Source organism: Elephas maximus, chromosome 17, assembly GCF_024166365.1.
Source record: "Elephas maximus indicus isolate mEleMax1 chromosome 17, mEleMax1 primary haplotype, whole genome shotgun sequence".
Taxonomy (NCBI): Eukaryota; Metazoa; Chordata; class Mammalia; order Proboscidea; family Elephantidae; genus Elephas; species Elephas maximus.
In genome coordinates this window covers 13271826-13293444 of record NC_064835.1, presented here as the reverse complement: position 1 = coordinate 13293444, position 21619 = coordinate 13271826, and the positions used below count along the sequence as shown (strand labels likewise).

General features: G+C 46.7%; 1 protein-coding gene across 2 annotated transcripts in view; it reads right to left on the bottom strand.

Moving 5' to 3' along the window:
• GRIK4 (glutamate ionotropic receptor kainate type subunit 4) overlaps positions 1 to 21619 on the bottom strand; it is a 519693-nt gene that overhangs the window by 388195 nt on the left and 109879 nt on the right. The window lies entirely within an intron of this gene.

Genomic DNA, 21619 nt, shown 5'->3' with positions numbered 1-21619 from the left:
GAACCGCCCCATAGGATTTCCAAAGCTGTAAATCTTTATGGAAGCAGACTGCCACATCTTTCTCCTATGGAGGGGCTGGTGGGTTCCAACTGCTGACCTCTCGGCTTAGCCACTGCACCACCAAGGCTCTACCTGAAAGGGGGTAAAAGGGCAGGAAACAAAGGCCATGGCTACTTGAGGTCCCCCAGCCTCCCTAGTTCATTTCCCCAGGGGCTCTGCTCCCTGGCTGTCAAGCCTGAGCTCAACGGAAGGGCAGGGGGACATATGCACCTTGCTTCCCTAGGCATCAAGACTTGAAAGGCCGCTCAGTCCGGCCACCTGCTGCAGCAGGCAGGTGATCATGTGCTTGGTGGCTGTGATCTGGGCAGGGAGACTGGCTGTAAGGAGGGAGAGATTAGTGCCTGGCAGGGAGGAATCTGCTCCCTCCTGCAAGGGTCTTGTGAGAGTTCCTGGGATGAAGCTCTCACTCACTGTCTCCCCGCTCTGCTCTTGGTCTCTGTGCAGTTCCCAAACCCGCTGTCTCCAGATCACTGGGTTTTCCAGACATAGCAACAGGTCCCCTGTCTGACAGACTCAACCCAAATGAGTCCCTAGAGGAACAAAGACTCTCTCTGAAGTCTCTTTGGGGAAAGCAGGCTGGCAGGCTAGAAGAGTCTTTTGTGCCTGGGAGGCTCTCTCCATAACGGCCAGGGCAAGGCCATTCACACAGACCCGGCAGGGGGCTGACCAGGCAGGACCCTTGCGGAGCAGGGGGCTTGGCACTTTAGGTGGGGCCCTTTCTGGGAAGCAGCCTGGGAAGCAGCACCAACTGCTGAAAAGAAAAGGAGCTTTGGAGTCAGGAGACCTGGATTTGAATCCTAGCTCCATCTCTGTAAATGTTAGTTGTCATCTTAGCCAACGAATACTCTAACAATGCTAAACTGAGAAAAAGAGTGCCATCAAACACAGGGGACCAGAGTCTACCTCCTGCCATTTATTAGGTGGCTTACAACATGTCAGGCATTTTGCCAAGCACGTTACATTCATTATCGCTCTTAATCTGCACACAAACTGAAAGCCAAGCCTAAAGTGCTCCACTGAGGAGATGAGGTTCAGAAAGGTGCAGCCGCTGTTCTAAAGTTACACAGCTTGTAAGTGGCAGCACGAGGACTTGAACCTACATTGGCTGCCTACAAAGTCTGCACTGTTAACGACTATGGTATCCCTCCAGTCCCCCACCCCCATGCTCCATGATATTCAGTTCGTACCAGCAAAGAGGTTTGCGGTGGTCTTTCTGAGCACCCCATGGGTAGATGTTCTGCAAGTGGGGCCCTCCTCTCAAAAACCCTATGCCCAGCCAGGCTTGCTTTCTGCCTATATTTCACTCCCCTCAGCAAACCACCACAATGTCAGCAAGGGGAGGGAGAGGGGCTCCCATTTCCTTTCCCAGCCCCTCCCTGCTCAAAACAAAAACCAAACCCATTGCCTTGAGTCAATCTCAACTCATGGCGACCCCATGTGCATCAGAGTAGAACTGTCCTCCACAGGGTTTTCATAACTGTGACCTTTCAGAAGCAGACAACCAGGCCCTTCTTCTAAGGTACCTCTGAGGGGGTTCAAACCACCAACCTTTCAAGTTAGTAGTCAAGTGCTTAACTCTTGGGGCCCTCAAGGACTCCTCCTTCCTGCTTCCACAAAAACCCATTGCTGTCAATTCTTACTCAGAATGACCCTGTAGGACAGAGTGGAACTGCCCCATAGGGTTTCCAAGGCAGTAATCTTTACAGAAGTAGACTGCCACATCTTTCTCCCAAGGAATGGCTGGTGGGTTTGAACTTTCGACCTTTCGGTTAGCAGCCGAGGGCTTAACCATTCTGCCACCAAGCCTCCTTATCCTCCTTGCTCAGGGGCCTTCAAATGCTGACATAGTCCCTCCCCTTCCACCTAGAGAATATGTCGCTTTCGCTTCCCTCTTTACTTAAAAAAGTTAAATCGGTACAGTTTTAATACCTAAAATTTATCTTTATTAATAAACAAGAAAAGTTAGAAGCTTCTCTCAGGCCCCTAACTGAGAACCATCCCTGGCAGATGCAGCAGCCTAACCTCAGACACAGGTAATACGCTGAAGACTTCCAAATCAAAAGGTTCTAAGACAGCTGGAGACGCTCAGGTACACAGAACAGGGCTGGACAATTCAGGAAAGAGCCAGTGGCCTGCAGGGCACCCCCTTTATCGCCGGAAACGGTTCTCTACACACCTCATCCAGGAGGGCTGGCACTCCTACGAGGCCTGGCCCCGGAGTAACTGCCTCTCTGATTTAGGGAGTTTTTAAAAGCTTGACATGGCTTCAAATATTAAAGTACTTTAAATGTGCTGATAATGATAATTACCGTATTAATGGCACTTCATCTTAAATGAAGCTCCAAGCCAAAGAAGCCTCCAAAATCATTGTCACTGAACGACTGACTGACAGACACTAGCCCTCCCGCGATGCTGGTGTCCCTGCGGGCAGCTGTCACTCAAGGCAAAGCGCACTGAACTTAGAGTCAGAAGATCAAAGTACCACCATCTGACTGTCACTGGGTGAACCACCTGGTCTGTGAAATGAGGATGATGATATAATCAGCCCACCCCACAGGTTATTTGCGAGGGCCAAAGGAAAGGACATGGGCACTCCAAGGTGGGTTACTATACGAACAATTCATAAGGTATTATCTTCAGCTCCCTCTGCCCACATGTTCTTCTGCAGCAATACTCAGGTACAGCATACACCTGCCCCACTTCTCAGCACACAGAATACACGCACCCCACTGCCTCAGAGAAACGCTTGTTCTCTGTGACCACACCTGGGGGTTGGCTAGGGGTAGGACAGGGGCTGCAGGGGCTCTCACCCTCATGAACCATCTCAGCTCCTGGACACACTGGCAGTGGTACTTGAGCGCCATCCCTGAAAGAGCAAGGTTTTCACCAAGACAGTGGCCAGGCAGAGGGAGGGGCGGGGCACTGGGGCCAGGAGGAGTAGGTTTTAAACCTCCAGTTTTCAAAGCATGGAGGTGACCCAGAGGTAGGACTACCCAGCATGGTAACTGAGCATGGAGAAGATGTTAAGAAATATTCCCGAGTCACAGGTATCCCACAGGCCCTCTACAAGCCCAGCACTGTGCTGGAAGATGTGGGATAAAGACATTATGAGACAAGGCCCTTGTCCTCCAAGAGCTTTACATATTGGAGACACAAGCTCATACTCATGAGACAATCATAGCAAGTTATGAGAACGTTAGGAGTTCAAGGAAAGAAGCATGTTCAAAATCTCTTTCATGACACCAGCTGGAAAGACCTCCCCCGAGCTCATTGCGCCCAAAAGCCTTTGTCCTGTTTTTCACGCTTCCCTGGTGAGGTGTCTGTGTCCACCTCCTGGGGCAACTGTTGTGCTTACTAGGCTCAACACACCTCTTCATGGACCCTAATAGACTCCTACCTGACTCTGAGGCCTGGGCCTGTGTTACACGTCACCTACACTGTGCATCAACACTGGAAGTACCACTACTCAAAGTGAGGCCACAGACAGCAGCATCAGAATCTGGGCTCACCTGGGAGCTTAGTTAGAAATGTGGAATCCAGGCCCCACCCAAGACCCCCGACTGACCAGATCCTCCAGTGATTTATGTACACATCAAAGTCTGAGAAGGGCTTAAGAACCCTCAACTGGGCACATAATAACAATGACAAGTACAAAGAAAGCAAGTATAACAGCTGGCACGTACTGAGTGCTGTCTATGAGCTCGACACTGCCAAGTGCTTTACATGTGTCTCTATTAATCCTCATGGAAACCCTGGTGGCGTAGTGGTTAAGTGCCACAGCCGCTAACCAAAAGGTTGGCAGTTCGAATCCACCAGGCGCTCCTTGGAAACTCTATGGGGCAGTTCTACTCTGTCCTATAGGGTTGCTATTAGTCGGAATCGACTCAATGGCAATGGGTTTGGTTTGCTTTTATTAATCCTCACAACAGTCCTAAGAGGCAGGTGCTACAGTCATTCACATTCTGCAATACGAGAGAGCTGGGGCTGAGAGAGGCTGTTGCTGCTGTTAGCGGCCGTTCAGTCAGCCGGACTCATGGTGACCCCAGACGCAATGGAGCAAACAGAGGGCAGCCTGCAACACACAAACTACCGCTGACAGATGGGTGGTAGATACACATGAGGTGTACTGGCCAGGAGTTGAACCCAGGTTTCCAACACAGAAGGCAAGAATTCTACCACAGAACCACCAGTGTCCCCTGGGAGAGGTTATCCAGCCTGTAAATGACAGAGCCAGGACCCAGACCATCCAACACTACACTACAGCCCACACACATTCTCACCTACTTATCTAGAGTGCTTCTCCACGAGCCCAAAGATGACGCAGGTCCACTTTCTTAATTTACAGATGAAGAAATAAGTCCCGCCAGCAAAGGGCCCTTGCTCAAGGCCCTCAGCCAGGACTCCAGAACCTCTGGTCAGGATAAACCAAAAAAACCCGTTGCCATTGAGTCAATTCCAACTCATAGGGACTCTACAGGATGGCCCCACGGGGTTTCCAAGGAGTGGCTGGTGGATTCGAACTGCTGATCTTTTGGTTAGCAGCCAAGCTCCTAACCACTGTGCCACTAGGGCTCCCTGGTCAGGATACTCCCCAATATATCATGCTACCCTCCATCAGCATCTAACAGCAGTGCATAAAAGGAGCTGGAAAAGAGTTTCAAAGCAGCAAAGCTAATTTTAAATCATCTCCTCATTTTTGCTCAGAACAATATGGACTTGTGGACCACACCAGCACTCTGCCCTTACCTGATAGCTCCTGAGATGGGTCCCAGCCACCCAGAGCCCAGCCACAGCCTGGGGAGAAGAATCAGGAATCTGCCTCTCCAGATTTCACATGTTCCTGGCAGACCACAGAAAGCTGGAGATGGCTGCTAGCTCAGAACCATCAGCACAAGTGTTCATGGTTCAAACCCTGGGCTGCTTTCTCTTCCCAGCGGGCTGCCAGGAGCATGTGCACTTTAAAGGCATCCAGAGACATTCACATTCACTGGCCTTCAAGCATGTTTCGATTTGTCTCAGAGACACTCTCTGAATGGCACCACAAAAGTCTAGGAGCCTTTTGTCTGGGCTAAAGAGCAGGTCACCAGGGACCTGGCTTGTCCACTCCTGAGGGGCTTAGCTCCTGTTCCTGAGATACAGGGCCTTCAGCTCAACCCAAGGGTGATGGGTGAGGCAGCTGGGGGCCTGCAAAGGGTGCAGCCTACAGCTGGGGGAGAAAAAAACCTCCCAGCCACTTCACTTGCGGAATGAGCTCCACTGGGCTCCAGGACCCTGGCTGGGAAGGGAGGCTCCCTGCTCCGGGCCCACAGTGACCCTGCCCCCAGCACAAACACCAGCTCCCTTTCATCTCTGTGCTGGGTACTCTGCTCCCAAGGTTTCCAAGTCCAATCACAGCTCAACGATATTGGATTAACACCAGGACAGCCAGGATGGGGCCAATTAGCACAGGGGCCTCTGCCCTGGTACACATAAAATGCCAGTCTCCTGGGGGGGTGGGCAGACGCTGCCTCCGAGGGCACTGCGTTCCACCGCTCCTAACAAAAGGCCAGCTCCCCAGCCACCCAGCATGGGGGGACAATGGCAGGAAAAGGTGGCTGGAGTTGTTAATACAAACATCAGAGGCCTGGCAGGGAAACTTTCTGCCTGGGAGGACAATGGAGCAGGGCAGGCGAAAAAAAAAAAAAAAAAAAAAAAAAGCTGGGCTTAATTCATACCTGCTCACAGGTCTGCTTGGGAAGAGAGGATTGGCCAGAGGCCTCAGCGCATAACCAGGTGCACATGTGGCCCCAGCGGAGCTTCAGTGCCTTCCCATCACAGGGGAGGGGCCTCCAGGTGGTTGAGGAGAAGCAGGGAGGGCTTGGAGGAAGGGAGAGGAGGAGCAATGAAAGGTAGAGGGCAGCCAGCAGTACCAGCTACTGAAAGACAATAGCTACCATTTTTGAATAGGTGCTCTGGGGTAAGCTTGGCCCTAGGTAGCTTACATATTTAATTTCATTAAACCCTCAAACAACCTATGAGGAATATGCTACTATTGCCTCCATTTTTGAAATGGAGAAACAGAAGCTCACACAGGAAGGTGGTTATCCAAGGCCCCATAGGTATTCAGTGGTACAGACAGCATTCAAATTCAGATCACCAGCCACCTGCCCTGCACTGGTTTGTTCTCTCTGTATGCTTTCCTGCCTTCTCCACCTCTTCAAACTGACCCTGTCCTCCAAGGCCCAGCTCTAGGCCACCTCCCCCATCATGCCCTCCTTGATACACCAGGCTTTCTCGAGTTCACCCAAGTTTGACTGCCTACGCCCTCCCCTCAGTGCCTGAATGCCTACTTTCGCTGCCTTGTTACTCTCACCTTTCTGACTAGATGGTGATTTCCTAAGAGGGCAGGAGAATGTTCTTTACCCTTGGTTTCCTAGCACAGGGTAAGGCATATACTGTTTGCTCAATAAATATTTTAGAAAGGAAGGAAGGGAGGGAAGGAAGAAGGATGGGTCTTTCCCTGAAACCCTCTTTACTTCACATTTATTTTTCACGGTATTAAAAAAATAACAGAGAGAACTGAGCATGAGGTTTTACACCCTCTCTAGAGAAGTTTCTCAGCCCCCAGAGCTGATGCCACAGCCAAGGACTCAACCTACCTAGGTCCCATGGACTGGCCTTCCTCAGGCCCCTCTGTCACTCATCTCCCCCTCCTCCTCCACCCACTGGTGAAATAGACCAGGACCTCAGGGATGCAGCTAACAACCCTTGTGCCATTGCAAACAAGCCCCTCTCCACATGAGCAACAGTGCTGAGTGCTGTTAGGAGGACCCTGAGAGCACATGCCCTGCCTTTGGGGAACTTATTATTTCCAAGGGGTGCTGCTCAAAAAAATCAAATCCCACTTCTGACACCAAATGTGTTGATCAATCCAAATCAATGTATCATCAGTTCTGTTCCCCTCTGTCCCACTTCTGTTCTGACATCAACTGCATGTACAACACTTCTTCCTCTGACCCTAACCACCTGGAGCTAGGTCAGACCTCAAAGGTAGAGGGCACAGTCCTCCAGACTGCCAAGTTTGCCCAGGACCTCAGATGTCAGCTGCAAGCTTGGAGTTCCCATGACACCATCACCTCTGACCTGCTTGCTACAAATTCTGGGTTTCCTCACTACTGCCTCAGGATGCCAGCCGTAAGCTGAGGCGTCCCCAATCCCTCTCATTTCTTACCTCTTAGCTCCCACTATTGCCTCAGGTTCAATAATTTGCTGGAATGACAGAACTCAGGGAAAGTGCTATACTTATTATTATATGTTTATTATAGGAAAAAGAATGCAAACAAAGACCTGCATAGGGTGAGTTCTGGGAGGGTTCCCAAGGCAAAGCTTCCACTTCCCAAATGGAATGCACTATCTCCCATGTGCATCAATATATTTCACCAACCAGGAAGCCCATGGAGCTTCAGTGTCCAGAGCCTTTATTGGAGCCTCATTACATAGTCATGTTGGTTCAATCATCCTCCAGTCTCCCCCCACCCCCACCCCACCACACCCATCAGGTTGGCTGACATCACACAGTTGCTATCTTGGTGCACCTTCCTGGCCTGGCCAGACCCCACCTGAGTTACCTCATCCACATAACCTGATAGGTAGGTATGGTCTAAAGGCTACATCAAAGACACTTTAATCACTGGGGAAATTCCAAAGTTTTTAGAGGTTTTTTCTCAAAAACCAAGGACCAAGACCAAATTCTTTGGGTAAAGCTAACCCCCACAGGTGTTCTTACTCAGAAGGGAGGGTGGTGGTCAGAGAAATCCAGTGAATACCAGAAACAGGTCAAGAGTCAGATTCCCTTATTTCAGCCAACGGAAAAGACGGCCAAGAGGCCTTGAGCGATGTGGGGGTGACTGGGGTCTCCTGGTGCTATAGGTTGAAGATCTATATTTTGGGCAAAATCAACGACTCCTTCAAGCTGGAGAGAAGACAGCTCTCCCAGTCCATGGCCTGAGCCAGAGGTGTCAGATGACAAGCCCAGTGGTGAAGACAAAGTCCACTGGACCTCCTTCCACCTGACAGCTTGCCAAACCTCTGAGTTCCTCATCAGACCTAACCACTTTAATAACACCCCCTCCATGTAATGTGCCCTTGCCCTGTCCCAGGCTGCTCCTCACCCCCTAGACCTCAGGCTGAGATAGCCCTTCGCACTTTTCAAGGGTTTTCCCGTATACTGCCCCTTGCAATCTTCAATACAGCCACATGCATTTCAGCCCTATTTTAGAGATAAGGAAACTGAGACTCAGAAGAATTAGAGGACATAGCAAATTGTGGGCCACACCTGACCCAAGCTCAGGAGCTTACTTTGGAGTTCCTGTCAGCCTTTCTTTATTCCCCGAGGTGCTCTGTTATGACTTTAAGAATGATTCCATGCTGGAAATGGGGAGCATGAGGCCAGGTGAGGGCAGCTCTTGAGACCCTCCTCTCTGCTTGTCTGGCTCAGGTGCTTCAGACAAGATTGAGGCAGGCTCTCCTGCATAGCTCCTGCAAGTCCGCGTCTGGTGCCCCTAAGCCACAGGCTAGTCCTGCCTGTCGCCAAACAGCAGCAGCTCTGTGGACGGCTTTGCTCCAGCAGCATCCACCTCTGGACAAGAGGCCCTTCTTCCCAGGAGGTAACTCTGTCTTCAGGAGCTGCCAGGGATGCAGCGCATCATTAAAGGAAGGACAAGGCCTTAGTTACACAAAGGGAGCAGGAGGTGGGGACAGGAGGAACGTGAGCTGCAGAAGCCACTACAGGCCTCATTCCGTCTCCCAGTCTGGCATGCTCTGGAAGACAAAGGGTTGAGTAGGGAGGGGGAAGAGAGAAGGAAAGTCCCCTTCAGAGCTAGAAGGAATTAGCACAACCATACCTGCCCCTTTTAGAGCACAAGGAGACTGTAGATGGCGTCAGTCATCAGTGGTTCAGTGGTAGAATTCTCACCTCCCATGAGAGAGACCCAGGTTTGATTCCTGGCCAATCCACCTCATGTGCAGCTACCACCCATCTGTCATTAGAGGCTTGTGTGTTGCTATGATGCTGAACAGGCTTCAGTGGAGCCTCCAGACTAAAACAGACTAGGAAGAGAGGTCTGGCAATCTACTTCTGAAACTTATTCAATGAAGACCATGTGGACCACAATGGTCCAATCCGCAACCATGCATGGGGATGGAGCAGGACTGGGCAGCATTTTGTTCCGATGCACGTGGGATTGCCGTGCACTGGGGGCTGGCTCCACGGCAGCTAACTACGAACACAGAGACTCTGGGAAGTGAACTGCCCATGCTCCCAGGGCCAGCTGGGGGCAGAGCCAGGACTAGACCCAGGTTTATGGCTTCCAGTCTGGTGCTCTGCCTACACCATGCTGTGTGGCTCCTCTTTCGGGGAGGACCAGGACAGTGAAGGCTCCCATGGAAAGTCAATTTTGTGAGTAAACTATGGGTATTGTAATTTCCTGTGAATGAACTTAGGCTCCAAAATTCTCACTCATCACACAATTTTAATCCAATGACTACTATGTGCCAGGCCCACCACCATCTGTCAGATGGTGACTTGCATGTTGTTATGATGCCAGAAGCTATGCTACCAGTATTTCAAATACCAACAGGGTCACCCACAGTGGACAAGTTTCAGTGGGGCTTCCAGGCTAAGACTAGGAAGAAAAGCCTAGCAATCTACTTCCAAATGTTAGCCACTGAAAATCCTATGGATCACAACAGACTACTCTCTGATATAGTGCTGGAAGATGAGCCCCTAGGTTGGAAGTCACTCAAAATACACAGTGGACACAACAATGAACTTGAGCATACCAACAATCATGAAGATGGTGTAGGACCCAGCAATGTTCTGTTCCATTGTACATTGGTTGCTGTTAGTCAGAGCCAATTCGATGGCAACTAACAACAACAACAAATGTGCTACTCGCTGGGGATACGACAGTAAATAAAGCAGACTGCTGACATTGATGAACACTGAACCATACAACTCCAGATGCATCTCCCAGTGCTGGCCCAGGACCTCCCAAGACAAGACCAGCAAGGACAGGGCCAGGCTTGCCCTCCACCTGGCCCACTTCTCTCAGGTGCCAACGACCAGGATGCCCAGGGTCTTGTGTACCGGAACAGACCCCTTGAGCCTCCATGGTCTTAGCTGGCACATAAACAACTGGTGGCTGACCCTCAGTGTGTACCTAGCCATCTCACTGCTAGAGTTGGCTCCCTGTCAGTCTCATCAGGTGGATGTTTCTTCAGAGCAGACCATAAGGCAAACATTTCAGTCTCCCTTGCCTTACAAAGCTCTAGCTATCTGACTCTACCAGCCTTCTCCTGATAAGCCCTGAACAAGTGGGGAAGGGCTGAAAGAACAGCAAGAGAGTTTCCAGACTATGTGGGTATAGAGCAATTAATGGATGGCAGCTCTGGAATCCTTGAGATTGGGTCCAAATGGCAGCTCAGGTAGAGGGATGGACTGAGTGAACTCCGAGGTCTCAAGGAGCCTAGTATTCCCTGGGAAAAGCCTGGATTAAGCTGAGTGCTCCCTGGAAGCAGTGTTGGTGCAGCAGTGGAAAGATGGTAAGGCTATAAGACGTTGGGTCCTAGAACCATCACCCTGTATGGCCTTGAAACAGCACAACCTCTTGAAAAGCTTACCTCCCCACCCACGTAAGAGACACCATCCTTTCTCCCAAGGACAGGGAAAGCTCTTTAGCTTCCTTCCAGGAAAGTATCATGTCAATTCAATTAAAGCAGGTGAAATGGTTTCAAGTTCCTTCTGGTGTCTAACCTAAGCAATTTAAACACATTTTTTCCCTCTCCCTCGTCTTCAGTTCCCTTGGTGGCAGAGCCTTGCCTCATCTGTTATAGCACATGTGGGGGGGGGGGCAGAATATTCAAGTTCCCCCCTTTCCTGGGCTGCCAGCAGCCCCCTAGATCAATAGCAGCTGTAAAGACTCAAAGAGATACACATACATAATATTTTTACGGGATTCCCCGAATGAATTCTTTTTTAAAGCATCTTTTTTGGGGGTACTTTGAAATAATTAAAGTCTTCCATCAAATTATCCTGGAGATCTCTTTCCATGAAAAGCCTTTAATTTCATCCTCCTTAATGTAATTCTGTCTCGGCAGATCAACTTGCCTTTTTATTTTTATTCAAATATCACGTCAGGGCTCTTAATCAGTGGTAGAATCTGAAGGGAAGAGGGACTAGGCAGGCTCTGCTCATCAGAGCCTGGGGCCAGTGGGCGGCAGGGACAGGTGGCAGCAATCACTGACATTCCCCACAGTCCCAGATGTAGATGTCACCACCCTTGAAGAATCCATCCTCTGACACATCGCTTCCACCTGGAAGTGCTGACTCACCCACGCACCCGTCCGCCCTTTCGCCAAACACACTGAGCATCTACCACGTTGCTGGCATTCTGTTTGGAACTGGGGGTAAAAAGAGAAGAAAATACAAGACAGATCTGGCATCTGTCCACCGATTACCAAACTAATATGTCTCCTCTACTGGGCAGATGGGGCTGTCCCTATTGAAAGGGGAGACAGAAAAATCTAAAGAGAAAGAGCCACTGAAGAGCTGGCTCATCAGCATCTTGGGTGTTAGTGATACGAGGCAGTAACACTTTGCATCCCCAAACCCAAATGAAGAACGAAGTCTGTTAATAACTTATCAAAGGCTTCTGCACAACACGGCCCCTTCTCTCTTCCCATCCTCCCCTGGGCTCCTCTCTCCCTCAGGTCTGCTCTTTTGCTCTGTGTCTTCTCTGGGCATTTCCCCCTCCATTGTCCTTCCTCTTGACTTCCCCCTTTTCCAACTTCCCCTCTTTCCCAACTACCTTACCTGACCATAATATGAAACTGAAGCCTATTTTAAAAATGTGTAAAACAAAGTTTTATGGTTAATAGACTTTCATTTTAATATTGAGTGCATTTAATCTTTTGTAGGTCACTTTTAAATTCCCACCACTGCCTTCCTTCTCCCTTAGATAACCAGATACATGAAGTTGTCTTTATTTCTGCATAGCCTTGTGGGCTTTCTTTCCTGGGGCAGCAGATGGGGAGAGAGCCTGGAGGACAGGAGATGAGGTGGGAGCTATTTCAAAAGTCCTAGAGGGAGGGCAATTCAGCAAAAAAAAAAAAAGGTATCCAAATCAGAAAGGAAGAAGTAAAACTATACCTTTTTTCAGATAACATGATCCTGTACATAGAAAACCCCAAAGACTCCTGAAGAAAACTACTAGAGCTAATAAACTAATTCAGCAAATTTTCAGGGTTCAAGGTCAACACACAAAAATCAGTCAGGTTTCTATACATCAGTGATGTGCATTTCTGTAAAGGAAACTAAGGAAACAATTCCATTTACATTATCATCTAAAAGAATAATATATATAGGAATAACTGTAATCAGGGAGGTGAAAGATTTGTGCACTGGAAACTATAAAACATTACTGAAAGAAGTTAAAGAAGACCTAAGTAAACAGAAGGACATTCTGTGCTCATGGATTAAAGAGTTAATATTCCTAAAATGCCAATACTACCCAAGCAATTTATAGATTAAACACAATCCCTATCAAAAGTCCACAGCTTTTTCTACAGAAATGGAAAAGCCAATCCTCAAATTTATACAGAACTTCAAGTGGCTGTGAATCATCAAAGCAATTCTGAAAAAGAAGAACAAAGTAGGAGGACTCACATGTCCCAATTTCTAAACATACTACAAAGCTGCAATAATCAAAACAGTCTGGTACTGATACAAGGACAGACAGTTAGACTAGTGGCATAGAATTGAGAGTTCAGAAATAAACCCATAGCACTGTTTCTGCTAAGGGTGATGGGAATTTTGGAAACAGATTGTGGTAATGGTATCACAACATGGTGAATGTCATTAATGCCTCAGAATTGGCTAAGATGGCAAACTTTTTGTTTTATATATTTCACCACGACAAAATTATTAAAAAGAAAAGATTTAAAAAAACACTAAAGTAGATGACGTCTGGCGTGGCTAGAAAAAGGATACATTACATATGGAGAAACAATGATTTGAACGACTTCAGATTTCTCACCAGAAACCATGGAGACCAGAGGAAATTGGCAAACGTTTTCAAAGGATTGAAAAAAAATGACTCTCAATCTGCAATTCTAGACCCAGTGAGCATATCCTTTAGAAATAAAAAGAAATGAAAGACATTCTCTAATAAAGGAAATCTAAGCGAGTTCGGAACCACCAGATCTGCTCTAAGAGAAATGCTAAAGCAAGCATCTTAGAAGGGAAATGATACCACGAGAAATCTGGGACATTGGAAATAAAGAAAGAGTAACAGGAATGGTAAATACATGGGTAAATATAACAGGCTATTCCTATCCTCTAAAGTTCTTTGTAATATGCATGAAAGTTGAAAGCAAAAAGTATAACATTGTCTGATATAGTTTTCAATATATGTAGATATAACACATATGATTACAACATAAACAAGGAAAGGTAAAAGTTTCTACATTCCATTTCAAGTAATAAAATCTTCATTTTAAGTAGACCGTGAGAATTTATATATGTATACTGTAATCCTTAATACAATCACTAATTAAAACTTTACAAATAGTTTAAAATTAAAAAAAAAAAAGAAACCCATACATCTATGGGAAATTGATTTTCAACAAGGATGCTAAGTCCATTCAGTGGGGAAAGAATAATAGTTTCTTTAATAAATGGTGATGGGACAACTGGGTCTCCACACGCAAAAGAAGGAAGCTGGACCCATACCTCACACTATACATGAAAATTAGCTCAAAATGAATCAAGGACCTAAATCTATGAACTAAAACTGTAAACCTCTTAGAAGAAAACAAGGGCAGTGCTTTGGGATCTAGTCTTTGACAATGGATTCACCAAAAACACAAGCAACAAAAGACAAAATGGGTAACTTGGACTTCATCAAAATTTAAAACTTTAGTGTATCAAAGGACTTTATCAATAAAGTGAAGAGACAACCTATGGACTGAGAGAAACTTGGGAACCATATATCAGATATAGGTTTCATATCCAGAATATATAATGATCTACAACTTAGCAACAAAAAACAGCCCAATCAAAAAATGAGCAAAGGACTTGAATAGACATTTCACTAAAGCAGATGTACGAATGGCCAACAAGCACATGAAAAGATGCTCAACATCAGTAGTCAATAGTGAAATGCAAATCAAAATCACAATGAGATATCATTCCACCCCCGAGTAGTATGTCTATCCACCGCCTGTCTGTCATATTGCAGTGGCTTGTGTGTTGCTATAATGCTAGAAGCTATGCTACCAGTAGTTCAAATACTAGCACAATCGCTCATGGTGGACAGGCTTCAGCAGAGCTTCCTGACTAAGACAGACTAGGAAGAAAGGCCTGGCAATCCATTTCTGAAAATTAATCAATGAAAACTCTATGGATCACAAAAGAATATTGTCCAATATAGTGCTGGAAGATGACCCCCTAGGTTGGTAGGCACTGAAAATACACAGTGACCACAACAATGGACTTGAGCATACCAACTATTGTAAAGAGGGTACAGAACCAAGCAACATTTTGTTCTGTTGTACATGGGGTTGCAATGAGTCAGAGCCAATTCGACAGTAACTAACAATCACAACAAGGGTGGCTACGATCATGAAAATGGAAAAGAACCAGCATCAGCAAGGACGTGGAGAAACTGGAACTCTCATTCTTTGCCAGTATAACTGTAAAATGGTGCAGCTGCTGTGTAAAACATTTTGACAGTTACCAAAAAGTTAAACACAGAACTACACATATAACCCAGCAATTCCACCCCTAGGTATATACTCAAAAGAACTGAAAGCAGAAACGCAGACAGATACTTGTACACCAATGTTCATTGCAGGACTATTCACAATAGCCCAAAGGTGGAAACAACCTAAATGCCCATCAATAAATGAATGGACAGACAAGATGTGGTACATACATACAATGGAATATTACTCAACCATAAAGAGAAATGAAAACCTGATACATGCTACAACATGGAAGAAGCTTGAAAGCATTATGCTGTGTGAAATGTTAGTTACAAAAAGACAAAAATTGTATGATCCCACTTATATAAAAATGGATAGAATCTATCAAATATATAGACGCTGAAGTTATTAGTGGTTACCACGGGCAGGAGGGAGGCGAAATGGAGAATCATGGCTTCGGAGACACTCAGTTTGTACTATAGGGAATGGAAAAAAATGGGAACAGATAATAGTGATAGCTGCATAACATGATGAATGTAATTAATATTACTGACTGTACACACAAAAAAAGCCAAAATGGCAAATGTTTTGTTACATATATTTTTACCACAATTTTTTTTTAATTTCTGGAAGGAAGAAATAAGTGTCTTCGCTCATGGAAGGAAGGATTGAGTTGAGAGCAATTTCCAAGACACCGAGAAAATGCAAATACTCTGTGCAGGGGTAATAGATTGTCAGTCTTAATGTCCTGCAAAGGACTTCACCCAGCTCGCTTTCCTTCCTCTGTGCCAGCTGGCTCCAGAGAAGGTGCTAAGAGAAGAGGGAATTCTGTAAGCCAATAACCAGCGCTCTAGAAGCACCTGTGGGTGGTTTACAACACACGCCTGGGGTGGGACAAGGAAGAGACTAAAGGGAACGGGGTGATCAACAAAGAGAAGCTTAGCTAGTGCTTGACCTGGGGCCTAGGGCCTTTGCATCTGGTTACAGGTGAGGGGCTGGCAGTGGAGGCATTGACACTGCTCAAAGATTTCTGTCCCATTTTGAAGGCCACAGAAAATAGTGGGCAGCCAGTTCCTGGGCTCGCCATTGTGCCACTTCCTGGAAACCTCCAAGGGGCCTCAGGAGCCTTGAGGAGAGGCTAAAGCAGCGCACTGAGAAGATGTTTGGATTTCGACATAATTATTGTGACAACAGTTTAATCATTTAAAAACACTATCTTGTGTTACTCTAATGAAGAGAGAGGCTCTTTTCCATATTGTTTGTGCCATCTGTAAGCAATTTTCACATTAGTGTCTTAGAACGGCAAAGCAGACGCCTGGCAGTGATGGAGAGGGGCAGGGAAGGGAGGAGGGGGAGGGAGAGATGAAGCCCAGAAGGGAAGCAGGGCACTGGGGAGGAGAGCAGGGGCGGAGTGCGGCTTGGGAAGTGCTGCCCTCCATGTGACCTGGGGCCATGGGAGGGTCACTGGATGGAAGGTTAGCCCCACCTTCGGGGTACTTGACATTCAGATTGGAAGGAAGGCCCCACCTTTGTGAGGAAGATAAAGAGAGGTAAAATAGTCCAGTGCAGTGATTTCCAAATTGTGGGTCACAATCCATAAGTAGGTCTCTGAATTCAATTTAGTAGGTTGCAATCAGTATTTTTTTTTTTTAATAAAATACGATAGAATGAAAAATATCAGAGAGAAATACTATTCACTACTAAAAGAAATCACGGTTCCTTGGAGAAATGTCAGGTCTGGGGCAAGGAATACACAAGGGAAGCCTACAATATCTTGTGCCAGAGAGCAAGGAACGGACTAATGGGGCCATGTCAAAAGAGCACAGGGGCTGACGCCAAAGGGCTCTCATGGGACCAGAACTGCACAATTTGAGATTCAAAAAGAAGAGTGAAGGTAACTGATGGAAATACCCTGGAATATGTAAGAAATCATCGGTCCATAACTGAAGTAGGTTGAATAGCAGCCCCCGGAAGAATGTCCTTGTCCTGATCCCTGTAACCTGTGAATATTATGTCACATAGCAAGAGAATGAATATGACCTTATATAACAGAAGATGTGATTAAGGATCTTGAGAGAAGAAGCTTATCCTGGATTATCTGGGTAGGCCCTAAATGCAATCACATGTATCCTTATAAGACAGACACACTGAGGAAAAGAAAGAAGAGGAAGCAACGTGACCACGGAGGCAGACTGGAGTGATGAGGCCACAAGTCAAGGACCACCTGGAACCACCAGAAGGTGGAAAAGAGAAGGGACAGATTCTCCCCTAGAGTCTTTGGCTCTGCTGAAATCTTGATTTTGAACTTCTGGCCTCTGGAACTGTGACACAATAAACTTCCGTTGTTTTAAGCCACCCACTTTGTGGTAATTTGTTACAGTAGGCACAGGAAACTAATGTAATAATGATACTCAAAAGAAGGAAGCCCAAAAAAATGGACAAAGAAACTATCAAAGCACGTAGCACACAGTACTTCAATTTGATATAAATACATGTGTGTAATGGGGTTGGAAACTGAAATCTATTTCTTGCTGTGGGTCATCATCAAAAAACTGACAAACTCTGTCCTAGTGGTTGTGGCGCAGCGGTTAAGAGTTCAGCTGCCAACCGAAAGTTTAGCAGTTCGAAATCTACCAGCTGTTCCTTGGAAACCTTATGGGGCAGTTCTCTCTGTCCTATAGGGTTGCTGTGAGTCGAAATCAACTCAATAGCAACGGGTTTAGTGGTTAAGGGCATGGGGCTTTGGAATCAAACAGTCCAGACAAATATCTTATTTGTGCTTCCTACAAGCTCTGTGCTCTGTGAGCCTCCGTGTACTCGCATGTGAAATGGGAGTGATGACAGCACATGACTCACAGGGTTACTGAGAGGATCAAATGAGAGGACGCACTTGCCACAGTGCCTAACATGCTCTGAAAGCACAATGAATGTTACTTGTTATATATTTGTTGTTATTGTTTAATGATAATAGTGGTAAAAGACATACACAGAGCATAAGCTATACCCTATACCCATATTAATTATTATAAAAGCCCTTTGTCCTGCTGCTCCTTGGGGGCCTCTGAGGATCCCCAAATCATTGCACATCAGAACCGAGAAAAAAAAAATTTTTTTTTTTTTTTTAAGGACCCTACAAATCATGCAGTCAAGCCCTTTCAAGCCCTTCTCTTTAGTGAAGAGGAAATTGAGGCCCAAAGAACAATGACTGTGCCAAAGTCATGCAGTTAGTGAATGACCGAGACAAGACCAGAAACCAATCTCCCAGTCTAAGGCAAAGGCATGCTAACTCAGCTCTCCATAATCTCCCATTTGCCCCTGAACACATCACGGCCACCCTTCCTTCTGGCCTCCTGCCAGCCCAGACCCTCACTCCGCAGTCAGAGCCCCCGGAAGCCACCTTTGTGTGTGCCCCACAGGAAATTTCTCAGATGCAACACCCATTGATTATCTGGGAGGGGGTCTCTGCACCAACAAGCTTTCCTTGCACTGAACAAGTTTACAATACCCTGTAATTACTTGTTAAATGATTACAGTATTTCTCTCTGATAGCTCCAAGTGCCAAATCCCCTGACCCCATCGGACAGGAAGCCAGCTGATCGAAGACAAGAACACAGACTGCAGGAGAGGCTAAACTGGGGAAAGAGTCCACAGGATCACTCTCCAAATCTCCACATGCCAAGCTCCCCCCAGCAGCTTTCCCAACTTTACCCAGGACTCAGAGTGATCGTGTTATTTTCCTAGTTAACAGGGGTTTCTGAGCTTGGCAGTTTGTGTAGGCTGCTCCATGGCACCTCTCAGCCAATCTGCAGAAATAGGGAAAATGGCGGATGAGTCCTTGTGTTCCCAGCACCCAGTACCCAGCCCTGACGATTAAATATACTACTCCTTACTTATCACCTATCTCATTATCTGACATTTCACATTTACAACAATAGTAAAAAATCTGCTATCTGACCCTTTTGCACATTAAGGATGTATGTCTGGCAGTAACAAATGCCAGAGCGTGACGAAAGAGTAACACTGCCTGCGATGGTTAAGGTTATGTGTCAACTTGGCTGGGCCGTGATTCTCAGTGGTTTGGCAGTTATGTAATGATGTAGTCACCCTCCGTTTTGTGATCTGATGTGGTCATCCTCCATTTTCACATAATGACTGGCCTTTGGAACCATGTCACCATGTCGCTAAGTGAGGAGTGGGTGTAAGGGTTAAGGATACAGGTTTTGGAGTCAGGCAGATTTGGGTTGTAACTGCTTTTCCACTTACTAGTTATGTGATCTTGGGCAAGTGACTTGACTTCTCTCTGTGCCTTGGTTGTCTCATCTATAGAATAGGGATAACGATATCTACTTCATCAGATTGTTGTAAGAATTAAATGAGATCATGTTTGAAAAGGGCTTAGCACAATGCCTGTCATCATCGTTGTTAGGTGCCGTCGAGTCAATTCCGACTCATAGCAACCCTGTGTACGACAGGATGAAACACTGTCTGGTCCTGCTGTCACATCATGTATAACCAGTAAAAAAAAAAAAATCCAGTAAACGGTGGTAAATAGTAGAAGAACTAGTAGTAGTAACAGTAGTGGTAAGGAGCCCTGGTGGTGCAGTGGTTAAGCACTCAGCTGCTAACCGAAGGATCGGCAGCTCTAACCCCCAAGCCACTCTGCAGAAGATGTGGCAATCTGTTTCCGTAAAGATGCACAACCTTAGAAATCCTACGGGGCAGTTCTATTCTGTGCTATAGGGTCACTAGGAGTCAAAATCAACTCGGCAGCAGTGGGTTTGGTTTTTGGTGGGTGGTACTTGTAGTACTAGTACTACTACTACTACTATTATAATACCTGGCATATAATAGGAATTAATTAAACCAGAAATGCTCCATTTCTGTGGATGGGCTGTGAATATCTGCACTAAAAGCTTTCCCCATTCATGAACCATTATTCTTCGTAATCACCTATTGATCCAGCAATTATTTACCAAGGAACTATGTCCCAGGTTGGCACTGGGAAAAAAGTACTAAGCACCACAGACCTAGTCCCTACCCTTGTAGTGCTTACTGTGGTTCTGCAGTGCAATTAGTTACTTCTGTGTGGGGGCTTTCTAGACGCAGTCATGTAACTCCCACCCAGGTGACTTGTGATAGGGCAATTATGATTGGTCAGTTTTGATTTAAGAGAGATCCAATTCCACAGCAGAGAGGAGGATCCCACCACCACCAAGGAAGAACAGACAGGAGTGGAAAGTGTGTCCTTTGGGCCCAGGATCCCTGTGCTGAGAAGCCCCTGGAAGCAGAAGACACAGAGAGAGAGAGAGAGCAAGCTTTAACACCTGAAGATGGAGAGAAGCAGTGGAAGGAGAGACCTGGCAGCACAGAGACAGCCAGTGGGGTTCCCAGCTCACAGAGAGAAAAGACTGAGTGGCTTTGAGGGGAGGTCTAGGGCCAGGACGAGCACGGTTGGGAAGAGGCTGTCCTGATAGAAGAACTGTATCTCGAGTGTTCCTGAGCCTGAATTGTAACTATCAGCTCCCTAATAAACCCCATAATCGTGAGTATGGTCTGTGAGTTCTGTGTGACCACTGCAATGAATTATTGAACCCAGCCGAGAGTGCTGAGGGAGAGACGGCTGGTGTCAGAATTAGTGAAGATGGCAGAGAGAGGAGGCTCGTCTGGCCTCCGCCTCATGGGAATCAGTCTTGGGCTGTTGATCTTAGCTCTCCTTTCCCCTTCTGAAGTTAGAGGAGGTCAGACACTGCCCCCACACTGTTTTTACAGGTTCTTAAATCCTTTGGGGGATAAGAGACCATTCCAAAAATCGGATTGGCTGTTTCTAGACTCTTCTCTACAAAACCACACTTCACTCCATATACATAACACTTTGCAGACACTCAGGGGGCTCAGAGAAGGCCTCTGTGAGCCCAGCGAAAACCCCTATCTCCCTAAGTGAACTTTCTGCCATAGCCATACCTGTCCACTGCCACTCCCGGAAAACATTCATGACCTTCTAACAGAGGCAAAAGCCCAGTAAAAACCACTTTATGCAGGGAGTGTACTAGAATCACCTGCACAGGTAATCACAGGATATTGTAAGCTTGTTCTGTTCAAGGAAAGCTCATTGTATGAGGCAGACGGGGTATATGGTAAAATCCAAGCATCCCACTCTCCTGTCTGAAACCTGTCTGCTTCCTTAATAAACGTCTCAACTTGGCTTCAAGCGCTGGCTGTTATGGACTGAATTGCTTCCTCCCAAAATATGTGTTGGAATCCTAACTCCTGTACCTGTAGATATAATCCCATTGGGAACAGATTTTTCCTTGTTATGTTAATGAAGCCGTATCATTGTAGGGTGTGTCCTAAACCTAATCACTTCTGAGACACAGAGACAAGAAAGCACAAATGGGGTAAGAGAGATGCCACATGAGAACTGCCAAGGAACCAAGAAACGCCAGGGTTACAGAAGCTCAAAGAGACAAGGCTCTTCCCCCAGAGTTGATAAACAGCCTTCCCATAGAGCCAGTGCCCTGAATTCAGAAGTCTAGCCTCCCAAACTGTGAGAAAATAAATTCCTGTACTTTAAAGCCACCCACTTGTGGTATTTCTGTCACAGCAGCTCTAAGAAACTAAGACACTGGCCTTTGGTTTTCCAGTCGCCCTTGGGAGGGGCTTGGTGCCTCATGCACTGTGTTCTCCAATCCTTCTAGCGTACATTCAAGACCCGGCCTCCTTTCCTACAAAAGGGTCAGAGCTGACCACTATTCCCAGGTGCTTGTTACAGCCTTGCTCTCCCATCTCATCCATGCTGGGCAGGTACGTGTCCCTGCCA